Below are 18944 nucleotides of genomic sequence, written 5' to 3'. Positions count from 1 at the left end.
TCCCTTTTATACGTATTTCTATATGTGCGGTATATGGTTTTTACGGAATAATTGTTATTTCACGCTTCCGCTTATCCGTAAATTCCTTCAAAGAAGGCCCCACTTATGGTGAATACTGATGGCTCTCAAAGGAGCGTGAATTATAAGTACCCCGCCAAAAGAGAGGCTACTAGGTATACAGAGTATACCCCATTAACTGCCCCTATAGGCATATCTTTGAAGTTGGGGACAAAAGTGGTATTTTTCATAAACCAGCCCGAAATGGGCCACTCGGAAGAAAGGATATGGCTCGATATTGTGCTTTCCATGATGCTAATGGACACGAGATGGCAAAATGTCGTCACTTGAAAGACCACATAGAGGATCTAATCAGAAAAGGATTTCTGACAGAATTTGTAGCTGAAGAGGCTAAAAGATATAAGGATGATAAGGCAGGATATGAAGGGGAAAAAGGAAATCTCGAGAGACCCATAAGGGCCAAAAGCATATATATGATCATAGGATGTCCTTATATTGGTGGTTCAAGCCGAAGTGCTATGAAAAATTACGCTCATGAGGCTAGGGGGCCGATCCCCACTAATGTCTGCAACCTATCAGAGAGGCCCCCAAGTACTTTAATGGGGAATCAGCCGATGTAACCTTCAGAGAGTCAAGCGCTCGACACGTGCATCACCCTCACAACGATGCCTTAGTCATGAATGCTTTAATTGGAGGGACTAACGTATACAGAATGTTGGTAGATAATGGGAGTTCCATCAACATCTTGGCCTATAGCACCTACCAGAAAATGGGGCTGTTAGACAATGAGTTATTACTCTGCTACAACGATGTGTACGGATTTACTGGCAACCCTGTCTTGGTGGTAGGGCGAATTAAATTGCCTGTTACGCTGGGGAAAGTGTCTCAGACGGCCACACGAATCACCAATTTCGTAGTGGTAAATGAAGATATTTCTTATAATGGGATTATTGGTAGGCCCCTACTGAAGGAAATGAGAATTATTACCTCTATTCACCACTTCTCTATAAAATTCCCTACCCCTAATGGAATTGGATGGATAAAGGGCTGTTATGTAGACTCTAGGGAATGTTACAGCAGAGCTCTGCATATGGCAATGTGAGCAAGTAGGCATCTATTTGATGGGGTTTCAAGTAAAGAGTGTTACCGATACCTGGAGCCGGCCAATGAGAAAAATGAAAATATCCCAAAAGAGTGGAGAGTAAAGTCAATTGGGGAATCTTGCAATGCAATTATGATTGTGCAACACCCAGGTGAGGAGCCGTACACGGCTGTTGCATCTTTTCAGGGGGTAGGTACCTGGAAAGAAGTATTATTATTGGAGGCCCCGAAGATTGGGAAAATCACGGAAGTCGTAGAACCCTTGGTGGAGGGGTAGTTGAAGAGGTCAATGACAGCGATTTTGAAGGCTTTGATGCTATCGATGGTTTACCCGAGAAAGAGGAAATCAAAGAAATTCAACCTGGGGTGGAAATAGACCTTGATCCTCGAATGCCGGAGTCGAAAAAAAAGGCAGGCGCTTCTACAGTCACCATCTCGATTATGGTAGATGATTCTAATCCGACAAGGGAACTCAAAGTTGGTAAACATCTAAATACTGATTTGCAAATAACCTTGGTCTCATTCTTGAAGAAAAACTTGGATGTTTTTGCATGGAGACATTCTGACATGATAGGGGTGGATCCCAGAATCATGTGTCACCATCTGAATATTGACCCTGATAGGATGGCTGTAAGGCAGAAAAGAAGGGCTATGAGTGGAGAAAGGGCTTTGGCTTTAATAGAAGAAGTTGATCGACTGTTGAAAGCTGGCCTAGTGAGGGAATCATTCTACCCCATGTGGCTGGAAAATATTGTTCTGGTTAAGAAGCCTAATGGGAAATGACGTACATGTGTAGATTTTACTTATTTGAATAAGGCATGTCTGAAAGATAGTTTTCCATTGCCTCGTATTGGTCAGCTAGTTGATTCAACGGCAGGTCACGCCTTTCTGAGCTTCATGGATGCGTACTCGGGGTATAATCAAATCCCAATGTATGAGCCAGATCAAGAACATACATCATTCATTACTGATAGAGGGCTATATTGTTATATCGGAATGTCCTTTGGCTTGATTAACGCTGGGGCCACATATCAAAGGCTAGTCAATATGATGTTTAAGAACCAAATTGGGAAAACCATGTAGGTGTATGTGGACGATATGTTGTTATAGTCAGAAGTGGAAAAGGATCATGTAACACACCTTACGGAGATGTTCGACATATTGAGACAATTCAGGATGAAGCTAAACCCCCAAAAATGCGTATTTGGAGTAGAGTCAGGGAAATTCTTGGGATTCATAGTGAACCAAAGGGGTATTGAGGCAAACCCCTCTAAGATCAAAACACTATTGGAAATGAGATCCCCTTGGAATGTTTGAGAGGTGCAAAGCCTAACGGGGAGGGTAGCAACCTTAAATCGATTTGTCTCTAAATCATCGGACAAATGTAAGGAGTTCTTCTCAGCTATCAAAAAGGTTAAGAACTTTGAGTGGATGGCCGAATGTGAAGAGACCTTTACCAAAATCAAGTAACAGCTAGGGAATCCCCCGTTATTGTCTAAGCCCGTAGAGGGGGAAACCCTACTATTGTACTTAGCTGTCTCGGACTACTCCATCAGTGCATTATTAGTCCGAGAAGAAGAACGGGTGCAATACCCTGTCTATTATATAAGCAAGAGGCTATTAGACGCAGAGACCCGGTATACCAATATGGAAAAACTAGCTTATGCCTTAATTCTAGCCTTGAGGAAGTTGAGGTCGTATTTTCAAGCACACCGGGTGGAAGTCAGAACTTCATTTCCCTAAAGGCAGGTTATGCACAAACTCAAAGCTTCGGGCATAATGATGAAGTGGATTGTCGAGCTAGGGCAATTCGATGTGGAGTATAAGCCTAGGACATCTATTAAAGGGTAATCCTTGGCCGATTTCTTTTTGGAATTCCCCCTTCTTTTGAAATAAGAGTGAACGAATGTGTCACCGAGCCGACGCCTACAGTAATCTCCATGGAAAACTGTTCACCCTGATGGACCTTGTATGTCGATGGAGCGGTGAATGGAAATGGGGCAGGCACGAGTATAGTGTTGGTTAGTCCTGAAGGACATAAACTCCAAAGTTCTATTCACTTTGGCTTCAAGGCAACCAATAATGACGCCGAATATGAGGCCCTAATAGCAGGATTAAAGCTAGCCCTCGAGATGAAGGTTGAAAATCTAAATGTGTTTAGTGATTCGATGCTAGTGGTTGGGCATATTAAAGGAGGCTTTCAAGCTAGAGGCCCCCGTACTGACCTATACATGAGGCATGCACAAGAGCTAATGGGTAAGATCAAGGAAGTTAACTTGGAGCAGATTCCCCGTTCAGAAAATGCGGATGCAGATGCCTTGGCTAAACTAGGATCTCAAAGGGAGGCTACACTGTTGGGGGTAATACCCCAAGAAATCCAGAAGCAGCCTAGTATCTTTCAGGCTGAGGTCATGAGGGTAGATGTCCAGAAAGAAGAATCATGGGTCATTCCCATTTTGGATTATATCACAAAAGGAACACTCCCTGTGGACAATGATGAGGCTAGAAAGATTAAGTACAAAGTAGCGAGGTATGGTATCTAAAATGATAATATATACAAGAGGGGTTTCAACAGGCCTCTTTTGAGGTGTGTAACTGGGAATAAATGTGACTATATTATGCGAGAAGTATATGGGGGTATTTGTGGAAACCATGCTGGGGAATTTCTCTTTCTCACAAGATATTGAGGCAATGGTATTACTGACCAACCCTGCAGAAAGACGCCCATAAATTAGCCCGTGCGTGCGACCGATGCCAAAGGTTTACTAACCTGAATAACAACCCTGTTGTGCCTATGAAGCCCTTAACTAGCCCCTGGCCCTTTGCTGTTTGGGGAATAAACTTGATTGGGGAATTACCTAAGGGTAAAGGCGGGGTAAAATACGCTATAATAGTTGTTGATTATTTCACCAAGTGGGATGAAGCTGAGCCATTGGCTACCATTACTGCAGCTAAGTCGAAGGAATTTGTTTTTCAGGCTATTGTGTGCAAATTCGGTATCCCTTATAAATTGATCTCGGAAAATGGGAAGCAGTTTGACAATAAGGAAATGCAAAAGCTTTGTGATGACTTGAAGATCCAGAAGGGTTTCTCTGCAGTTTGCCACCCCCAGAGCAATGGACAAACTGAAGCGGTGAATAAGATAATCAAGCATACCCTGAAGGAAAGCTTGAGGAGAAGAAGGGGTATTGGCCCGAAGAACTACCCATGGTGTTATGGTCTTATAACATTATGCCCAGGACGACCACTGGAGAATCCCCATTCACTTTGCTTACGGATGTGAGGCTATGTTCCAGTGGAGATAGGCTCTGGGTCATTCAGGTGTGATATTTATAACCCCATGGATAATGAGGTTAATCATCGGCTATATTTGGATCTTGTGGAAGAGGTAAGGAAAACCTCCCAACTGAAGCTAGCCGCCTACCAACAAAGAACCCGTAAGTACTTTGACAAGAAGGTTAGAGCCCAACCATTTCAAGTGGGGGACCTCATTCTAAGGAAGGTATTGCCCAACATGAGGGTTCCAGGACATGGAACCTTCGGGGAAAATTGGGAAGGCCCGTATAAGATAAATAGTGTCTTGTGGGAAGGCACGTATTATTTGGAAAATTTGGATGGGAAGTTACTTCCACGGGCGTGGAACGCTGAACTCTTGAAGAAGTACTAACAGTAAACCGATCAAGGTAATTCTCTCGTAGGCCTCTTTCAGGCTATAGGAATAATAAAGATAGCCTATTAGTTGGGGCTATTATGTTTTAGGGATTATTCATTTAGTTGTTTAACCAGTTTCGGTAGATGGCCAGGAGGTAGTGCTTGTACACCTTCTGGAGAAACGCGTTTTGGCAATTTGCCTTAATAAATCATGCTTAATTCTCATTTTATCTACTTAGGCATATCAACTAATTTTTTTATATGATTGACATGGTTAAGCCTATGTGTTTGAAACGATTATAACATGATTATTTAAAATACAATCGCTCTAAAGAACGTGAATGTTTACTAATATGATAATTCCTGCCTTAGTTCTTCACCATAAAAATTATTGATGCTAAAGAACTGGGGTGGGTAGTAGTATATATGTGTATATACGTTTATCTTGTCTGGCCTTGAAATGGGATAATTGTAAGCAAAAATAATAATTTGGAATAAGAGTGTATAGGCGTATACACCTATTTTGAATAACCTTGAAATGGGATGACTATAAGGAAATTTAAAATCTGGTATTTTGTTAAGAATGGAATGCTACAAATGGATAAAAATGAATTTAACATGGATTATGCCGGGATGGATTTGGAAAACCTGGGGATACCAGGGCTATACGGATTTCGGAAAATGACAGAGGGTTGCGTATGGCTTGAGAAAGCCGGGAATACGCAAGACTCAAAATGAAGTAGGGATACTTCAAACCTGTCTCCAACATGAAGTAGGATAACTTCAGGACCTGTTAATCAGGAAAACCCAAGGGCTAGTTGGAAAGTCCAAAGGGTATATGGTTACCTTGGAATCCTATAAAAAGTAGACATATTGGTAACCCAGAAAACGGATAAGTGTAGAATATGCTAGGACACGAATAAGTGTAGAATACACTAAGGATGGATATGGGAATATGATGATAACACATGATGTGTAAAATCTAAAGAGACAGGTTATATACAAGTTTAAGGCTCGGGGGGTATGCAAGGTGGAAAAATGATTGCGCAATAATACCCCCAAAAGTCGAGCTTATTTGTGGAGGATTATCCACATAAGGAAAAGCAATTTACCCGCAGAAGGGTAAGGAATTTACCCACGGAAAGGTAAGAATATTACCCACGAAAAAACATATTACGGGAAATTATAGCCTAATAAGAAATTGACGTGGTATTATATATCAGTATTGATACTTAAAAGATTTAATTATAAGGCCTGTTGCTAAATCCTAGTCGTGTTCTGCATGCTTAAGATTGGCTTAGGTTCGCTAAGATACATGAAAGGAATAACTTTAAGGCAATATATCATGTGGGATATTTAGGAATAAATGTGGGTTATTAGCCCACAATAAGGTAGCTAGGGAATGTATGAAGTCTCAATAGGCTGGTTACATTAATCCTGCCATAAAAGTGTCTATCACAAATTGATATTAGCCTACTAAATTTACCCAAGGTACGCATGAGAATACTGAAGGAAAGATAGCATACAATATAAATAGGAAGGAAGCAATCTAAAATGAACTAAGTTGTTAAAGTTACAACTTGCGAGGCATTTGGAGGTACCCGCACCCTCATCCAAATAAAACCAAGTTTTGGCACAGAGGCCTGGGATAATGCAAATTAAGATAACAAGAAAATCCGCCAAATACTAGGGTATTAAGTTCATAACATAGCCAGGGAAAATTATAAAAGCATACTAACCCTCATGGGTGGGAGTAACTTCAGACACATCAGCAGCTGGGGAATGCTCCTTTTTCTTGACACTTTTCTCTAGAGATTCGTCAGCCGGGGGATCTATAACCAAAGGCTTCGTGTTGGGGGTTTGCTCTATGATCTGGGTATCTGAGGCTTCCTCATTGATAGCCTTGATTGTACCCTCAATGTGATCGATTTTTGAGACATACCCCTCATTGGCCTTTTGGGCCTTCACCTCTTCTAGAACTTCTGCAGCCTCTGGCCCAAGCTTAGCCCAAGGGATCTCTGGGAACTTCTCATACGCTATTTTCATATAGTCCTTAATACCAGCCTCACAGCCAGTATTAAAAACAAGCTTTTCCTGGCCACCCGAGTTTCACCGGATAGACTCTCAACCTATAAATTCAGACTTTCAACTTGCTTGGACAAGCTCTTCTTCTTTTTCTGACAAGCCTATAGAGTTTTGGTTAAGGAGCTCTTTTCCTTCTTTAGGTTAGCTTCAGACAACTTCAGCTTGGTAACAATCTCTTCTAGACCACTAACTGGGTCTCTTTTCCCGAAAGGCTGGTCTTATACTGCTTTATCTCCTCCCTCAGCTTCTTATTACTACTACCCACCTCAGCAATTTGCTCTCCAAATTTCATGTCCAAAAATAAGGTCTTTGCACTAGCAAGAGATCAATCACGAGCATCCTCCACCAGTCTCAACTTATCCCATTCTGCTACGGCCATCTCCGGGATCTGGTTTCCCACCATGTAATTTTTTTTTTGTTTCTTTTAGGAATTGTTGGATGGGGCATCTTCCAGTGCAGGCTTTAGCCTTTTCATAGACTGAGATCCAGAGCTTGTAGGGGGGTCCGTAGGAGGGCGAATGCCCTTCTTGCTAGGAAGCCCTGCTGAGCGGTCCTTTAAGATTTGGCGAGGGGGAGCCTGCGACACGGAGGTAACCCTTAAAGCAGCCTCAGTGTTCATGTTCTTTCCAAAAAGGTCATCACAACTTGTTGGGTTCTTCACAAAAGACATATCTGCAGTATAATAAGTATGAGTTAACCATGATAGGTAAGGAAATAAGTGTCATATAAGAATTTTAGACATACACATGAATTAAGTATGAAAACATATATCTTTCAATAGACATCAAAAATTAAACAAAGAAGGGACTATATGGGGAAATGGTAGAGCCCCTTGGAAGGAGGGTCTCTTCAGTAGGAGTAATACCTGGGGTAGAAGTTGCATGCTCCTTGAGTAAACCAAATTTTAATTCAAACAAATTTTCAGGGGTAAAAAGGCCAGAATCGTCCTTTAGGCCCTTATATTTTATTAGAATACCCTGAGCCCTAACTAGCTATTCGCCTTCCAGGGGAGATTGAACGGGCATATATGGGGTATCATTGAAGGCCGTGCGGTATGAAGGACAATCATAACTATAAAAAAATTGATTGGCCCAACCTGTCATAGTCTGTTTACAACTGGTCATACACTTACCATGATGGACATTCCACAAGGTAAGATAGAAAAACCCACTAGACCTACTTGACGACTTTAATTGGTAAAAATAACCCAATTCGTAGGCCGACAAAGCTTTAGAAGACTCCTGGTGATAAAGAATGTACATACTCGCGGCTGCATGATATGAATTTGGTGTTAACTGGTGAGGGGCCAACCCATAAAAGTTTAAGACCTCAAGGTAAAACAGGTGTAGGGGGAGAGAGAAACCCTGCTTGAAGAACTGGGCTGATAGCACTGATTTAGGAACAAATTGGTATGACTGAAGGTTGTCAAAATTCTGGCACCTTTCGTGGCATTGAGGTACCACTAATGTGCACCTTGGGACTTTTTTTGTCTAAAAGGCTATCAAGGGTCAACAAGGTCATGGAAGGCTTTAAGCAATCGTATGGTTTCAGGGCTATATTGAAATCAACATCTAGAGCAATTCTATTGTAAGGGATTCATCAGGAACCAGGGATTCGATCTCCTCAGTGAAGAGTTTTTCCCTACCTATGGGGGTATTCCGATTATGGGAATCCACCCCATCATCAGAGAAAGCTAAATCGACATGACTAATGTCTTTGGAGGAAGAGGCTGTCCTTAGGGATATCTAGGCTTTTACAGGATCCGGTACTTTTACTTTCGAGCGGGATCGACCACCAACAGTAGAGGCTGAAGATAAGAAAGTCTGGGATAGATTGACCGGAACGAGGGCATCACTGGAAGTGTTTTTAGATGAAGGGAATGCACCGCCCAGAATGGAATCCTTAGAATTTCTAGAAGCCCCAGAGGTAGACATCTGCGAAAAAAAAGTAGAGTAAGTTATCTACTCTAATATTTCTTACACGACGTAAAAAATGGGGCTTCTGTACGATTAGGAAAAGAAGGATGAAGGGGTATCAAGCTTAGAAAGGATCCAAAAAATAGGCATGCATAGGGGATATAGACAATTGGATCATATGGGTCTAAAAGACATGTAAATACACCCGAAATAGGGGGTATTGAAGTTATAGGCTTAACCCTAGGAAAGGTATACCCCTAATTAGACCATGATCTGGGGGTATAGAGATCTACGGGTCTAATGTCAATCTAGGTTATGAAGATTGGTTGAAATTACTTATAATGTTGGATCTACGGCATACGAAATAAACAAATACGAGACCACAAAAGCAATAAACAGTCGATTTATTCATGCATGTAAAGGAAAAAGGAGAGGCAGAAGAAGGTGAATGGTCATCGGAAAATAGGGCCAATTCCGACCAATATTCATTACATAAAAACGAACGGTGAAGCAAGTAACGACTATATAAATTCAAACATGCATATCCAATTAGACAACCAGTGAATAACGAAATCGATATTAAGCATGCTAAGGGTTGAGATTTCATTCATCTATATGAATACATGAATATATATATATATATATATATATATACGTATATACATATGCATGTGAATGTATATGAGAATCACAGAGATAGGAAGATGAGGGGTTTTACCTTTCGGATGAGGGGGAGAAAAGCTTGATTACGGGCTTTGAGCTTAGACGGAGACCGGCCTCTTCTCTGGTTCCTCCGAGATGGAAGTCGAACGGGTGAGGGAATTTTCTCTCTTTCCTCACTAATCTCTCTTTTTCTCCTGTATTGCATGCCGTGTTTGATAAAAAGAACAAATAAAGGAGATGTATGGTTTATATATATATGTATATGAGAAGTTGGAAGGGTAAGGAGGGATAATTGAATAAAATTGTTAATTATCGCGTGAATCTAGAGAGGATTTGGAGGTTTTATTATAGCTATTCCCTAGGAAAGAGAGTAGGTTTAGGAGTGGTTTAGTGCATTTTTGAGTTTTGAATCAGGAATTTAAATATTACAAGGACTCTAAATTGAAAGGGATTATGGATTAACAAGGACATAAATTCAAATTTTGTGATGAGATCAAGGGGATAGCGTGGAATTATCGGGACTGTGTTATGTGATTGGCAAGAAAATTAGGGTATAGTGAATAAAAGGGGATTATCCTTAAGCCTCCTAGCCCAATGTGTATAGAATTATACGTAGAAGACCCTAAAGCCTACAGCATAATAGGGAATTTGAAAAAGCTTGAGTAGGGTTAATTTAGGTTTTTATCAGAGATATTGTCATGAGCTCGTGAGGAAGGTCCCATGAGGTTGCATATGGTATATCCCGGAGGGTCTTATGAGAAATGGGATTAGGCAATGAGAAGTGTTTAGGTTCCCCAAGCATACAATGACTATAGAGAACCTGGGGGTAGTTGTTGTGCTTGAAATCAGTCGTGGGACGGATTAATGACCCATAGGGAGAATTGGTCTTGGTGGATGGCAAAGCAGGGGGTATTGGACCCGAATGGATTACTATCATGGGGGTATAGGGAAGATAATGATTGCCTGTTTGAAGGGGTATTAGCAAGAGGGAGCTAGGAGCATATTTGGTGGTCACCCAATACCCAGGGTCTCCGTAATATGATAAGACATCAGGGTATTTGGAGAAGGGCACTTAGCCGGGCTATGCAGATAATGTTAAGAAGCCTGCAGAAGCAGTGTTATAGTTAAAAACGAACTCCACAATGAGGTAGCAGGATGGATACGACTCATAACGTACTACAACTACATATAAACGGATTTGTACAATATATGTATAGAACATGCATATATTTAATGGATAAATACAATGATAAAAGGATAAATAATGGTTAGTGGTGTATTAGAAGTAGGACTCTCTTATTCTAACCTAAACCTAGCTGGATAAGGATCAATAACAGCCATGGGCTTGGGCAAATACGTGTATTAGAAGCATTCTATGAGATCATTAGAGTACGTTTACGAATGAGTAGGAATTATTCATTCATCATATCTCGGAAACCTTGCAAATTCAGTCCAAATACAGCCTTGCTCGCTACCGGATTCCGGCGAGTTGGGCATATACAGCTATCACGAATAGGCCAATGATCAGGCTTAAATCTAGACGTACTTCCCGTTATTTCAGCGATTTCCTCCAAAAAGTGTTGTACCATTTTCCTCTCACAACAATTTCTATGATATTGCAATTATGGTCGATAGCTCAAATGAGATTAGTTCCAACTAGATGTGATGAAATGGGTACATGTAAATATATCATCTTCAACAAATGACGTGATTGTTCCTCCAAAATTGAAGGATTGGTCAGCTAGTATTTCTATTTTATGTTTTCTACACATGACTATCTTTATAGATGACGTATGGCTTTTATTTGTTGAACTAGTATAATAACCCATGCGAGACACGGGTCATTTATTAGTAAAATTCTTGATTGTTTTCTTATTGGTAATATTGTATAATGTCTAAAATATATCAAATACAGTGTTTATCAATGTGTATGATTTTTATGTAAGACATTAATAACATACACAACATCTCTAATATAACTCATTAATCGAATTGCATATTTTCTTATTGTGTCGTGTAATTTGTATTTACTGAATGAATACATGCAGGATAGTCACTGTTCATTTAAAAGAAAAAGATTTGAAGTTAATTTATAGAATGTTGTTAGATGTTCATAAAAAGTAAATTAAATATTAACACAACATTTAATGTAGAGTCGAGATTTCTTTTTCGAGTTTTGGTTAAATAAACACTAAGTAATGAGCTATTTTATTACTAAAATCATTACTAATTTATAACAACCTTCCTTAATTTAAAAGGATTAATAATACATAACTAAAGTCGTCAAGACCTGCAATCATTGCACGAGGTGGCCAACCCGCGGAATAGCTTTTGCTCCCTCTTCAGGTCTCGCGCCAATGCCGTACGTGTCTAAAGAGCTAGACCTGCAGCTATAGCGCTCTAAGGAGCCCCTGCAGTGTTTGAGCCTGTCAATTTTCAGTCAGAGCATTGGTAGGTGAGATAACGCGACAGAGTAGAGAAATGTCACATAGCCAGGTTTGCTTTATCTCACCTTCCCGTGCTCCGACTGAAAACTGGCCGGATCAAACACTACTAGGGCTCTTTAGAGCGCTAAGTTTCTCGTTTATTGCCCTTCAGGCTAAGTAAAGAATTTAATTATTCTTTCGTAATATTCGACAAAGTATAATTAGCACTAATGTTAATATAATTTTTTATTATGAAAGATGTTAGTTTTTTTTTAATTCAACGTTTATGTTGATTTTATGTCATTACTAATATCTTAATTCATTAACTAAAGTTGACCCAACTGTATCCTTAGTTTTTAATTTAATCTATTATACAAAGTTAATTTTATAATATGTCAGATAATTGCTAATGTCATAATTCATAAATTAAAATTGACATAATCCACCTATTTTTTAAGACATTGAAAAAATTTAGATTTAATTAATCATTCTCATTTTCACAATATAAAAGACTTTTGTTATTCTCTTCTAGTGTATCAATAAATCGGAATACACCATTATCATTGAATCTTTCAAAATTAGTAAAGATAAAGTCACATGTGCGTGTCTATGTATGTAAATTATTATTTATTATATTTTCGAGTAAATTAGGCTAGTCTCGTATATTTATATGTTAGATATCTTAATTATGTATATGTCTAAACGTTAGCCAGTAAATTACTCAAATGGCATGCATTTATAAATATTTAAAAATTATAATTATTTAATAAATAAATTATAATTATTTATTATTGTAATTGTAGTAGCACTGATAATCAATCAATATCTATTTTTACTCAACATAGCATCAATCATGGATGCGACACAAAACTAATTAATATATCGTAAAAACTAACTACTGATATTTACAAGATTTTTTTTTCAAGAATCTGAAAATAAATTTATACTAATATCTTCATTTAAATCATTTTCAAGTTTATTTCATTTATGATTCTAATCTTTATTTTTATAATAACTTGATAATATTTAATATTATTTTCCTAAAATTAAATATTTTTTAATTCAATTTTTTTTAAAAATATTAGTTGCACTTGTTAATCCTTTCAAATTATCGACTAATATTAATGTTTTTTATTTAGATAGCATAACATGTATTAAATAAAATGTTAAACTTCATTATAGTTTTAACTTTTTTTCAAATAATTCAAAATAGTTGTACGATGGTTTCAAGCATTAAACATTATTTTCGTAAACTTCTTATTTCTCATCTTATATTTTTTTTCAATATATTAAATTATATAATTTTTCAAGTTTTATATATATGTGTGTGTGATAGTTAAGTTATGTGTTCTTAGTTTTTGTTAGGTACGAGAGTACACTTACGTTATGTAATTAAATAATATTAAAAAATTTATAATGTGAATCATGTTACAAACATCATTAATTTAATGAAAATCTTTCAAATCTCATACATTTGACAAGTTGAACATTTCAGAATATATGATTTTATAGAACATGATTAGTTTGTAAAACATACATGTTCATGCTGTAGAACCCTTACATGTTCAACTTGTTGAACATTATTGATATAACACCATGACATACGTGTATATCATGTAGTTCATTAGTTTATTTTTTTAATTATTAAAAACATAAAACCTAAACCATTAGATTAGATTTTGGACTCTATGACTCCAAAAAAATGGGGACTCCATGTATATGATTACTTATAATAACCATATCAAATTGAATAATTTAAAATTTTAAGATTTGTTTCACAAATATTTGAATACAAATGTTTTATTTAAATAATGTGATAATAAACTATATTTTTTTATTAAGAAGTATCAAATATCTTATCATTTTTCAAATAACATGCTTATGAAAATTCTAAATTTTACTTTATAGTTATTGTTTAATTTTTATCAACATGTAATATAACAAAACTTCCCCTTATTGGTAAGATTTTCTCTTCGAACTTGTAATTTGATGTAAAACTAAATAGTGACATTTTATTTCGATCATGCATGTACTCATATTTCGAGTATTTTTTGAAAAATGGGTCAAATTCTGATTTCGAATTCAAAATAAACTGAAATGCATTGACTATTTATGAATGTAACATGTCTAAATATGTAGTACACATATATATTATTTATATAAGTGTATCTATTTTCAATATTTTAAAAAACTATATGTACAATTTAATTTTTAATTAAAAAATATATATTAAAAATGTATGAGACATACTTTTCAAATTAAAAATTATTTAATAAATAATGTAATGATCCGTTTATATATTATGATTAGCTTTATATATAGCTCAAATTCAATTGTTTAAAACCAACTCTACAAATATTTTAGTAATTACGCTCAAACTTAAATAAATTATCATTATTTACGACTGTCATAATGTATGATTAAAAAAACATAAGTAACAATGTGGTGTAGTGATAAGAAGATGTACAATGTGAATCTAAAGACTTGGGTTCAATTTCCCTAAATAACATTTTTTATATAAATATTAAGTACATGGGTAAGTTAGTCATTTAAATGAGAATAAAAAATCTCACTAATTTTATCCCCTTTTTCTTCTATTATATATATATATAAGAGATTAATTTCTTACTCAAAAAAATCAATTAGTTACATATTTTTAATAAAACTTGAAATGAAAAAAGAATAATACCAACGAAGTGTGATTTTATAAGTCAAAACAATACTTATATCAAAATAAAAGTATAATTTTACGATAATAAATTAATTTTCGAAAACATTTGAAATTAACTTAAATTCAGTAAAATAAATATTTTACGAATACCAACGGTAGAAATGGTAAGTTAAGGTTAAAACCTTTTCATTATATGTGGGTGGAATAGATGATTATGACTTAGATACCCACTAATTGACTCATTAGAATTCGGGGAATTTTGAAACAAAATGGATGCTTGCTTTGAAACAGAGTAGAAATTCGTAATTGAGTCTGGTAGGTAATCCAATTCAGTACACCCATCATCATGACCGGTAAAATTTTGGAGAAGGCCAGGCAAATCCTAGGGGGTGTTTGGTTCATGATTATTAAGCCCGGTTAAAAAGATTCGAAACCTCAATCCCATGTATTAGTGTTTGAATTAATAATTTGGTGATTGGAAATGCGAACTTCATTCCCATTATATGGGTAGATCATTCCCCACTTATCCTTGGGAATACCATGTCATTCCATTTCCCATTAACCCCCATTTTCTTATCTTTCATTCTCATTCTTGTATCCGATTCCAACTAATGATGATCCAAATGTCCCTCTAGAACATATACAAATATGGTTGAAATAGGGTTGTCACATTTTCAAATTATATTTGTGATGAGAATGTGTGATAAATATTAAACCAAAATTATTTTTTTATAGATGTGTTTTTATTTGGATTCAAATCCAACAGTTTGGTTTGGATTGGACCGGTTTCATGATTTTGCACCCATTTTGCTAGGTCTTAACTTGGTCATTATACAAAAAAGAAATTATAGTCAATTAACTCCACTAATTAAAGTTTGCAATCAGACTATTACACAAAATAAAAAAGTTGTATTATAGTTCAGTGATTTAAGTTGACTAGTAACATGATAATAAATTTAGCATTGTGATATTCTAATTTCTTGTTAATGTTATAGAATCGTGACGTATTAATGCATGTCCTGAATATAGTAGATAAGACTCATAAAACTGAGAGAATGATGGTGAAAAAAAGGAGCTACCATGGTGGATAGAGAAAATGCACATATTTTATGGATCCAAAAATCACAGGTAAAGAATAGTCGGTAGCTTCCTCATAAAAAGCATCACACGTAAACAAGGCTTCTTTGGGCATTAAATTTAGTGTGCTCCTCGTGAAAGCTCTCTTTGTTCAAAAGGACAAAATACACATACATCAAAATCACAATTAACACATGCATAAGCCAACTTCAAGATTTACCACAGACATCACAATAGGATCCGGGGAAAGATTGGAGATCAAGAGGTGGTGTTTGTTGTGGCTTATATTTGTGGGTAATTCTGTACAAGTCTTGAGTGGGTAAAAATTTGACAATCAATTTTATAATCACCAATGCAAGTATATCTGCAAAAATTAGTATGTTACAAACATACAAGGAGAGCCTCTAACTAATTTTCTGCAACCAAAGCATGTTGCTCTACAACAACATTATCATATTTTAAATTCTAATTTTTGCCCATATCCCTGTTGGCTATCAAACATTGAACTCATTTTCGATGAGGATACATTTATTAGAAATGAGATTTTTACTAATATCAACTTGGTTCTGGATCCAACACATATATACATACAAGAATATGTCAAGTAGACATATTACATCAACTTGATTACGTTAATGTAGGATATATTAGCAACCACAAAAATCCAAATTTGTGGATAATATTGACATGATTTTAATAATGTAGTATAATTGCAACCGGCGCATGTAACATCCTTTACAACATCATCCCTAAAATCTTATATAATGACTATGGATGTTCTGCTTTTAGATACATAATTATCCAAATAAAAAATCCTCTTAATTAGGTAGAGTATGACAAGGACATTAGACTTGGACATGAAAAATGAAGCAAGGACACTCCAAATAAAGAAGGCCATTCAGAACATATAGCCTTCCCAAAACCAAACACCATAATCAATAATAAAAATAAATCCATTCCAAACATTAACTTAAATTTCTTTACGCATTACTCCACTGCAATCTACTTTAAAATTTTCAATTTTGTAGCTTCCAATTATTTCCCGGGAATGCACACTGCCTCCTAAGTGAAGAATTTGGATCAAAGTGTCCTGGGAAGATGCGTAACTGCATATCACAGTGTTCTAGGTATTTTTTCTACTAGAAAAAACCAACTAAAAATACTGTGTAAGACTATAAAATGCATAGCCGTGCTCAAATACTGATTTGTTTAATAGTTTACTCATTGATCAAGGAAAGAAAGATTAAACATTTGCAGAGGATGGCACAATGCATGCCTCGAGTTTGATCTATAATGTAAGGCTAAAGGGATTACATTACATTGTACATTATTCACGAAAGGTTTAATTGAATCACCAATTATTATTACTTGGGGAGCAATGATGTATTACTAGATGCCACTCATTGTTTATAATTTTATTATTAGATAATAAAATTATTGCCAACGTAATAATAACCTAAAGGGCCACACACAAAGAACGTTTAAAACGGAGTATTATTTAAATTATGAATTTAAATTTATATAATTATTAGTTCGAAATTATTAAATTAATTAAGTGAGAATTGATTAATTGTATAATAGAATTCAAATTTAATAATAATATAAACCCAAAAATCAAAATGGGTCTTTTAGAAGCCCATTAGGTTTAGGGTTAGGCCTTAATCCTCTCTCTCTCCTATATTTGCATTAAGATGTATAATTTTAAAAAAAGAGGTTGCATCACGTTTTTTAGAAAAAAAACCCTAGCAGCTCTACATCTTGGAGAGGCTAGAGAGAGAGAAAAAGGCAACCAAATCGGCTAGTACCGGCTCCGGTGATCGTTGGACGATCGGACGTTCGTGTGGATACCTTTGGGAAGCAGAGTTCTGAAAGGAGGGCTGTTGTAGTTCATCAAGAATCGGAACGTTCATCACAATTAGAAGGAAAGCTATATTAAGGTAAACCTCTATTCTCCATAATCATCTAGTCATTATACGTAGATCTTGCGGTAGGGATTCGAATTTTTTTATTTTCCCTCTGCGTTTTATTGCTCGAATCCCTAACAATGGTATCAGAGCTATGTGTATAGGGATGATTTGGTTATGTGTTTGACAGTTTTTCAATATATTAAGCATGAATCAGATCTGCCATGTATATATGTTGATACCGTTTATGTGTGAGATTTTATATGCATGCTGTTATGTTGATTAATGTTCAAACTGTTATATAGAGTTTTCTATATATTCACGTGATGTTTACGTATATGATGATACTAGCAAGTAATATTTTGCCATGACTGATCAGTGTGTGATTTGTATGTTATGCTTGATGTATTGTTTAAGATAGTGATCAAAACTCTTGGACATATGGTGTATTTGTTCTATGGGGAATGATTAGTGTATATATGATACCTACTTCTGAAACTGCATATGATGCAGTAGGGGTAAAGACTGGTTCATATATGATCTGTAGTTCTGAAATTGAGATTTCTGTACTAGACTGGTCTTTTGTTGATGCACAGAACTGAGTATCCATTGATGGATCTATCCGTTGATGGATTTATCAGTTGATGGATTTATCCGTTGATGATTTATCAATTGATGAATTTATCCGTTTATGGTTTTATCCGTTGATGGATTATCCATTGAAGTATAATATGCATTATCCGTTGAAACTGCATATGATGTAGTAGTGGCAGAGGCTGGTTAAGATATGATCTTTAGCTCGACCCCAGCCGGGGTCTACCGCCCCCGAACCCCCGCTATATTTGGTTTTTCTCAAGTTCTTTATTTGTTTATTTGAGCATGGTGCTGGTTATGACCTTAAGACATTTAGATTAAAGTTTCTGGTTTTGGTTTTATAAATACGACTTGCATGTCATTTTCACTATTCTTGTAACTATTTTACCTTGAATGTAACTTGAGTTTCTTATGTAAGTACATTAGTATAGTTTTTTTTTAGTGTAATGTACTTCAAGGAGGCATGATCCAGGAGGAGGAGCAACAATCGAGACAAGAAGAATGAAGACTTGTAATTGTAATTGTATTTATATTATTCACTATAGATTGACCTTGATCTTTTCATTAGCTTGAAAGGATCACATAAGATAAAGGCCATAACCAGGCACATTTATATACCGCACGTTACATATTAAAGTATGAATGTATGTATAGAATAGTTAATGATACATGCTTAAATTAGATTAATCATGCATGAATGAATGTATTAGATACGTCACCCATGCCGTGCCTGCTAAACAAGATAAAATCTGTAACCACTCAAGATTTTAAAATTAACAAATGATTATGTGATTTTCGTGTTTATGAAACACGGAATGAAATATAAATCTTCTTTATT

This window comes from Apium graveolens, chromosome 6 (genome assembly GCF_009905375.1).
Source record: "Apium graveolens cultivar Ventura chromosome 6, ASM990537v1, whole genome shotgun sequence".
NCBI classification, from domain to species: Eukaryota; Viridiplantae; Streptophyta; class Magnoliopsida; order Apiales; family Apiaceae; genus Apium; species Apium graveolens.
The sequence above is the reverse complement of the archived record's forward strand: the minus strand, read 5'-3'. Positions refer to the sequence as shown.